The sequence below is a fragment of the Mytilus trossulus genome, chromosome 5 (assembly GCF_036588685.1).
Source record: "Mytilus trossulus isolate FHL-02 chromosome 5, PNRI_Mtr1.1.1.hap1, whole genome shotgun sequence".
In the NCBI taxonomy this organism is placed as follows: domain Eukaryota; kingdom Metazoa; phylum Mollusca; class Bivalvia; order Mytilida; family Mytilidae; genus Mytilus; species Mytilus trossulus.
In genome coordinates this window covers 17255832-17265556 of record NC_086377.1, presented here as the reverse complement: position 1 = coordinate 17265556, position 9725 = coordinate 17255832, and positions in this window count along the sequence as shown.

Genomic DNA, 9725 nt, shown 5'->3' with positions numbered 1-9725 from the left:
GTTATAATTTGATTTTCTCAAATTATTACTTATTGTTTAGAAGAAGAACATTTTGGAATGATTTGATTCTTCTCTACTTTAATGGATTTAGTAGTAAAAAGTATTTTATATATTTAACTGAATACTTTTTTTTTTAAAATAAAACCGTGCGACCTCAAAACACAATTAATCTCAATCAATAGTTTATGTGTTATCATGAATAAATTCGTAAGCTTGCTACAGTGATAGAAATCAGAGAGAAAAATTTCTAAGTTCCTGATCCAATTGTCGTTGACTTAGTCAATAACAGATATGTATAAAATAACTATACTGAAAGTTCAACTTGTAGTGGAAGTACGAGATATCTTTAATGTTTAAAAGTGAAGTTTCTTGATGTTTTGTTCGTTAGCTATTTATCATGATGACACAAGGAGAGATTTATTTTCTCGTGTTAACGTCAGCATGTTGGGTTCTAAAAACTTTCGGTAATATAACGGAAAACTCTGGCAGGACTGGAAATATTCATGAAAAATCGGGAAGTACCGGAAATATTACGGAAAACTCAGGTAAGAATTTATATTGTTTGTTCCCTTTTTTCATACTTTTATGCCCCACTTACGAGTATGCCCCACCTACGATAGTATTATTAACAAATGTTTTTTGGACACTGTTTAGTTTTATCATGTGTCGTTTTTTTTGGACTTTCGATAGTGACTTTTCGTCGTTTTGTTTTTGACCATGGTTTGAGAACTCATTCTTTGAGTTATATTTTAGCAATTCGTTTTTAACCCCATTGTTGTTGACAGTAATGAAATGCAAAGGATGTAGTCGGGTGAAATTTGAAAAAAAAACCACCTAGAATTAAAAATCATACTTTAAATGTGTACCATGTACAAAGTCAGGTATATGACAGTTGTTATCATTTCGTTTGATATGTTTGAGCTTTTGATTTTGCCATAAGCATTTGATTAGGGACTTCACGTTTTGGGTTTTCCTCGGAATTCAGTATTTTGTAATTTCATTTAGAAGAAAATTATTTAAGGAAGAAAATAAGATAAAAATATATAAAAAAAAAAGATAAAAAAGATATAGGTCACAGAACTCCTTTTCGAGATTTGTGGTTTTTGTCAAGGTAGGGAAAGGCTGACTCGGATTTCTACCTCAAATTTAGCATTGACATTATTTGGGAGTCAAATCATAGGGGAAAAAAATGATCTTTTTATGATATGGGACAAAACATTTTATTCTGTACCGTAGGTATAAAACCACCAGATTCCGATCATCTGACAAAAGTTTGTAAACGCGTTATGACTACTGCATGTACATCTTTAAAAATAGACAAAAACAAACGTTTATAACTAGCACTTTTTCTTTCAAACAAAATAGTTATTTCAATTTGGTTCATTCAACTTCTGGCTAATAAACATGCTATGAAGTTAATCCTTCAGAATTTTTCGATGTTCAATGTTAAAAAGAATTAATTAAACGCGGGAAACAAATTAAAATATTGAAATGGTAATTCCTCTGACCCCTTTAATGTTGGTTGTAATTGTTATATTTGTTTCAGACAAATTGATTGATATTTCCTATTTGTCAGCAAGTCATTAATTAAATGTATTTAATCATTTTTGGCATTTCTTACAGAAGCAACGATGCATTTTCTATATAGTGCGGAGTAACTTAATAATGAGAAATATTTTTTACATGGTCATTTTTGGCATTTCTTACAGAAGCAACGATACATATTCTTTATAGTGTGGAGTAACTTAATAATGAGAAATATCTTTTACATGGTCATTTTTTACATTTTTTTAATTACAGAAGGAACGATACATGTTCTATATAGTGTGGAGCAACATAAAAATGAGAAATATTTTTTACATGGTTAGACTTACACATTTTCAATCAAATTAATATTCATTTTACTTATATTTTATATTAATGGAAAACAAAGTTTACATTGTACATGAATGGAGACAAGCAACTAAACAAAACAAAAATACACTTTAATCTCAAAGTTTATGAATGTAAAAGGCCCTTAATTATGAATCGCATTTATTCAGACTTGATCAATTGAACTGCATTTTATGTAAAATTGAGAATGGAAATGGGGTATGTTTCAGAGAGACAACAACCCGACCATAGAACAGACAACAGAAGAAGGTCACAAACAGGTTTTCAATGCAGCGAGAATTTCCCGCACCCGGATGCGTCCTTCAGCTGGCACCTAAACATATAGACAATAATAGTGCATTGACCTGACATATCAACAATATAAGGATGAGGCTAAGAAACGGGGAAATGCGAGGCTGTGCCGAGCATTTCCCCGTTTCGGGCCGAATCCTTATATCGTTGATATGTCAAGTCAATGCACTATTATTGTCTTTATACTGCAATCTCAAAAAAACATTTGCAATTGTTGTTTAGTGTGTTAATGTTATTTATTTGATTTAAATACTTGGAAAAATCCCCCTTTAAAAAGGCCTCATATCACTCAGGCAGAGAAATATACAACACGATGAAATGTACATCATTCGTGACCTGTTGAAAACCGCAATCAATGGTGAACGAATTCGTTTGTTTACATACTAAAATATCAACAATAAACATAAAACATAATGATTTATAGGTTGTAAACAAAAAATATTAATAAGTGAAATATGTTTTCCCAAAAATTGTAAAAGAAACAAGTGATAGTCGTTAAATACATCGTTGTTTACATTGGAAACAAGAACAGGTCGAAGAGGTCGTATGAATAATTAAATATAATTTCGACAATTTCTATTTAAATATTCATGAGGAAAAGTGATATCAGGTCAGTGACTGTATATGACATAGAAATATACGGTCAACGCATTTTGACTGCTCAAATAGAACGAGTGCAGTATAAATATATATACTAGTTCAGTGAACAAATATATATTACTAGTTTGAATTTTTTTACATAGACAATAATAGTGCATTGACTTGACATATCAACGATATAAGGATGAGGCTTAGAAACGGGGAAATGCGAGGCTGTGCCGAGCATTTTCCCCGTTTCGGGCCGAATCCTTATATCGTTGATATGTCAAGTCAATGCACTATTATTGTCTTTATACTGCAATCTAAAAAAAACATTTTCAATTGTTGTTTAATGTGTTGATGTTATTAAATTGATTTAATTATTGGGGAAATCCCCCTTTAAAAAGGCCTCATATCACACAGGCGGAGAAATAAACAACACGATGAAATGTACATCATTACCTGTTGAAAACCACAATCAATGGTGAACGAATTCGTATGTTACAGACTAAAATATCAACAATAAACATAAAACATAATGATTTTATAGGTTGCAAACAAAAAATATTAATAAGTGAAATATGTTTTTCCAAAAATTGTAAAAGAAACAAGTGATAGTCGTTAAATGCATCGTTGTTTACATTGGAAACAAGAACAGGTCGTATGAATAATTAAATATAATTTCGACAATTTCTATTTAAATATTCATGAGAAAAAGTGATATCAGGCCAATGACTGTATATGACATAGAAATATACGGTCAACGCATTTTGACTGCTCAAATAGAACGAGTGCAGTATAAATTGTCTTATCGGGGCCTTTTATAGATGACTATGCGGTATGGGCTTTGCTCATTGTTCAAAGGCCGTACGATGACCTAAAGTTATTAATGTCTGAGTCATTTTGGTCACTTGCGGACAGTTGTCTCATTGGCAATCATACCACATCTTCTTTTTTATAGTTCAGTGATAATGAACGCCATACATTTTGTCAATAATGCTTATGGGGAAAACATATAAATACCAAAAGTTAATAGAAAGGTTGAAAAGCTGATATATTTGAAAATGACGAAAAGTGTTGCAAAACCCGAAAACAGAATAAAAGCTTTTATTGTGGATGGCACATTCCTTTATTTGACAGAAAAATTATGCTGCATGTTTTTAATTTCGACCAAAAATAAATCTGCAACCTCATAACTTACAATGTATTTTAAAAGAAACGTTTCTTCGCTTCAGATGTTATTGAAAACTCAGAATTCAATCGACATGACAAGAATAATATTTAAATAGGCAAACTTTTGTAAATTCGTAAAAGAAACAGTAAAATAACATTAATTAAAACACAGAACAATGTCAATGATACTCTTAGTATGTTACTCATGGCTACTGTTATATATAGTTAGAAAAGGCTTATATGATATACACACGGCTTGTAAATAAGACCTCTTTGCAACAATTATTTCAGAAAAAAATCTTTAAATTCATAGTTAACATTTTCATCTTCATCGCGATATTTGGTTCAGGAATACATTTAATATAAAATAATAAACAGTGTCATTCTCAGGGCAGCAATTATATAGTTCGGACAAAAACAAATACAGTACAAGTTCATTTTGTAATAAAGGCATTACATCAGAATAAAGTCGAAACCATGAAGCAGGTAATAGATTAAGATCCTTTCAAAAACTAAAAATACCTTACGTATACAGCAATGGGTTATAAGAAAACAGCAACACAACGAAAAGAGCATTCAAGAGACAACTAGATCTAATTATATAATAATGTTTTCTCTTTTTATCATTCAATCGATCTTTCTTCTATAAAGATATAGGATAGTAGATAAATCGAACCGATAAACGTAAACTACACGTTTATAGTCTCCAGCTGGTGTCCTATTTCTGTCGCAAGCAAACAGTTATGCTCAATTTGGGGTCCTCAATGCGGTCCGCGTTTATTTATGTCATGTCGATTTCATTCAACCACGTTTTGAAAGGGGGAATATATGTTAATGAGCCAAATCTGAAATTACAGGGTTCCTACTTTGTTTTTCTGTGGCGGAAAGTTGTTGTATTGGATATCAAAACACATATTGTTCTTATTCGTTGGAAGTACCACTTCTGATTAAAACTCGTGTTTTACATCCAAACGTGTAATAGTACACGTCATTGTGTGATATTGCGAAGATAAATACTCCGTATATCTATGTTTTATAAAGGTGAATGATAAGGTCCTGTTAAGGCGAAGGCCGTACGATGACTCATAGTTCATTCGTTCTCTATTTAAAAACACTCCTTAAAGTAACCGGACCACCTCATTTTATATCTTGATACACAAAGCATATATGGAACATAATGAAAAAAGAAAGTTGAAGCAAGTTTAAAAAACATAGGTCAGATTCATGCTAATCGTAAGCGAAAGCTCCGTGTTGAAGACTGTACTTTGACCTATAATGGTTTACTTTTTAAAATTGTGACGTACATGGAGAGTTGTCTCATTGGCACTGCCACCACTTATTCTTATATTTATTCAACAATAAACAGGGTGGGTGGGTTGGGATGTTTACAAGCGCTCATTCCTCTCCTAACCTGGAAAAGTGGCGTTACAGCACAGTATAAGATTAAACTAAAAATAAGTTACAAAGAGCTTGAATCATCAGATCGTTTCGAAGCACAAAAGCAACAAATAAGAAGCAAAAAGACGGAAAGCTACCGATCTAAGAATACTTCTTATGTGTTTTTAAATTTTAGGTCATTAAATGGTTTGGACTTTAGTGTGACATCCATTTCCACTAAATTAGTACATATTTTGTTAAGGTGGGGGATTTTCTCCATTGGTGGCTTTCTGCTGTTTTCTGCCGTCTTGTCGGTTTGCTGTCTCTTGAAGCAGATATCTATTTCATTGTCTTACGATTGGCTTCTTTGTTTTGTCTGAGTCAGAAAAATTGCAAATCTTTGTTTTCATTTTTTAGCGCCTAAAATCGAATATTTTACTTCAAAATTTTTCACTATAACATATGGGGCAATTTTGGATTTAGATAAGTCCTGTTTTTGTCATCTGCTTGACAACAATAACTTTTTTCATCAATTGAGGATCAGAATATTATTAAGGACCCCCCTTTTCCTTGCAGTTAATTGGACGTTCCCTTACGGGGTTGCTTGTTTTCATATGAAGGTGCACTTAGGTCAAGGAAATATTTGTTTAAGTACAAGTCAAGTTCATCATGATCTTTCTAGACTGAATTTGATGTCATAATGTTAAATCTCCTAACATTTAATTCAGAAAAGATGCAAATTGAAACAATGCAGGAAAAGCGTAGAAATGTAAAATGTCCCGGCATGATGTAGTAGACATTTTTGATTTTAATAGTCTATCCACGCAGACTTTATTTATCTGTTCGCGATTTTTGAGTTAATCATGCATGTAACTGCAATCATGGGAATAATATTAGACATATCGTGTTATGTGATATTATGGTTATCGTAGTGCAATTGCACCAGGAACGCTTGTTTTAATTTCTGAGGGATCAATAGACGTTATTTTTCAAAACAAACTTGTCTACGTCTATTAACTAACTAACTAACATCCCGTTATTATCTGCAATAGTAAAAAATTCCCGACCAACAACTTTATTATTCAACATAGAAAAAAATCAATTTTTCGAAGTTTGAATTGATCTCGTCGATCCAAATTTAAAAAAATCAACATCAAAAAATAAGAAGTTACAAATTATGCTAGACTGTTCGTACAACAGAACACATTAATCTGCAACTCCTAAAAAATGGTCTAACAATAACCGAGAACACCAAGTGTAGACCGTTTGACTACGTACTACTACATCTTAAAAACAAATGACACAGAAATGAACAATTACATTGACCGTTACATTGAAGACTTGTTGATGACCTTCTGCTGTTGTTTTTTCTATGGTCGGGTTATTGTCTTTTTGATACATTCTCCATTTCCATTCTAAATTTTAACTATAGGTCACCCTACGGACTTCAACTATGAGCAAAGCCCATACCTCATATTGAGCTATAAAAGACCCCGAAATGACAAATGCAAAACAATTCAAAGAGAAAACCAACGGTCTAATTCATGTACACAATATAAAATATACAAAACACAGGAACAAACGACAACCTCTGAATTACAGGCTCCTGACTTTGGATAGATTCAAACATAAAGAATGTGGAAGGGGTTAAACATGCTTGCGGGATATCAACCCTCCCCTAACCGAAGACAACTTCAAGGGTGTAACAGTACAACATATGAACAAACTATATAAAACTGTTGAAAAAGTCTTTACTCCTTAGATTGATACAAACACAGAGGACGTGGCAGGGTACTTGTACATTCCAACAACTAAAAGACACTAAGTACAGATCTAGGAGTACAGATCTGAGATTACTCTAGCTAGTTCAAAGCCAATACCAACCAAAAAAAGAAATCATGCATCTTAAAAACTAAAGAGTCTAGCAATGCATGTAATAGAAGCTGGGCATATATAGATTCTACCACTGCATAGAATATGATATATGTATAATGTTTATCCACATGTACTAGTACTTCTATTTAAATGATCTGCAAACAGATGTCTTTTCTTTCTATTATTAGACGTTACAAGGCATTATCGCCTTTTTACATGGAAACTCAAAAGCAAGAAAATTCTACGACATCATCAAATTTTGTATTTATAAAATTCAGTCAATTCAAACAAAATATGTATCTGGTTTTTTTTTTAAAGTTATAAATGAAAATTTTACTTATTTAATTGTCACACACACAGGTTTTCTATTGTTAGTGGATAATGTTTATTCATTTTTGGTAAAGAGATTCATCTTTTATATTACTGAAAAAAATTAAAGACATTTTTGTGTCTTTTCTTTTTTTTTCGTAAGTCGAATTAATTGCTGTTTCATGTTCTGTTTATAAAAAAAAAATGGTATTAAAAGACAGTTTCATGGTCAAGAGTAAGACGATCTGAAATCAGATCAATATGTTCATAATTCATATAAAAAAGATAACAAGTACAATGTATGTTAATATTGCATATAAAAATAAGGCCTTTAAGTCTAGATAATTTGCTCTAAAATGTTTACTAATTAACGTACTCAACTTGTGATTAATTAATTTTATTTTCAGTTTATCTTTCTGCTAAGAAAAGTAATACTCGATGAAGTCGTTAGAAGCTTTCTTTTTGATCGTTAATAATAATAAATTCACTATCTTTAAACTTAAACACCCAATAATGTATTAGTTGAAGACCTCACATGCCGTTTCATCTGAGATATTTTCTGATGGTTATTACAATGTAGCTTCATTTGTTGTAATAGCTGGTATCATCAACTTTGATAGCACAATTAAGTAACTAGTTTCAAAAGAAGCAGATGGATTGAATCTATTTTTTCTCTTTTTGGTTCACTTTTGCTTTTATGTTAGTATTTCACTTATATAAAAACGAGAAACACTTACAATGTATGAACCACATCAACAAACGACAACTACTTAACATCAGATTCATGACTGAGGAAAAGTGCAAACAATTTCAGCGGGTTTAACGTTTAAATGGTAACAATTAATTTAAACCTTCACCCTTATAGATTGTTGTATTTCTTTATCTCTTTTTAATTTAATATAAATTTGACCCCTGTATTGTCTGTCCTCGCCATTCATTTGGATTGTCACTCGACAATCTTCTACTTTTACATAAACATAAAATAATTGTAAAAATATTCATAGTTATAGGATTTTAAATTCCTTTGTACTGTTTTAAAGCCTTGTCTTGGAAACTTACTTCAGAACAACGTCAAATCTACATTTTCGTTGTCTAAAAAGAACAAGATTCGAAACTGCGGTACATTTAAAATTTCTAGATATCTGTTATAAGCTCGTTTATCGCCTCATAATCTAAACATTATTTGTAAATTATATCAATGATACAGATGAGTATAAATCATTTTGTTAGCCAACCAAATCATTTATTTCTAAAATACGACATAATCTGATTTTTTTTGTATATTGAAATTGGAAATAATTCTTAACGTCCAATTAATCTAAAGAATATTGTTTAGTTGGCTGAGTTGTAAGTGAAATGAACCATTTTATCTCAATCTAGGGAACATTGTGAAGTATAATATACAATAGATATAATTAATAGTGCTACTGTTCACGATCAAGATAATGTTATGAACTCTATATGCTAATTTGATAGATGTCTTTTGAAGTCTGTATGAGAATTCATCATTTCTTTATTATTCGAATTTTGACCATTTTATCAATGATTATACATCGTTTTTATCTCAATGATTATACATCGTTTTTATCTCATCATACTTATATATTCTAGCCACGATTTTTTCTTCATCCCCCTTCATTCTTGTACTCCCCCATACTATTCTCTATTCAATCTGTAAACAGAATCTAGACACTCAGTGACGTACTTGCAGTAACAAGAAGAAATATTCCGACTATGTTGAATCCAAATGCTAGTCCCACAATGTTAAAAAAATGATAGTAACTTATCTTAAAGTTTAATATACAGTAAAACCGATACAAAAAAAAAACCTTTTGGAGCAGAGAAAAGTAAAGTTGTAATAGAGTCGAATTTTTAGTTGAGGTTCAAAATGCACAATGATACGTATAAGAACAGATGGGCAGAAATGTGCGTATTGTTTATATGCATTTACTTTTCTACATTGGCTAGAGGTGAAAGGGAGGGTTGAGATCTAACAAACATGTTTAACCCCGCCGCATTTTTGCGCCTGTCCCAAGTCAGGAGCCTCTGGCCTTTGTTAGTCTTGTATTATTTTAATTTTAGTTTCTTGTGTACAATTTTGAAATTAGAATGGCGTTCATCATCACTGAACTAGTATATATTTGTTTAGGGGCCAGCTGAAGGACGCCTCCGGGTGCGGAAATTTCTCGTTAATTTTAAGACCTATTGGTGACCTTCTGCTGAATTTT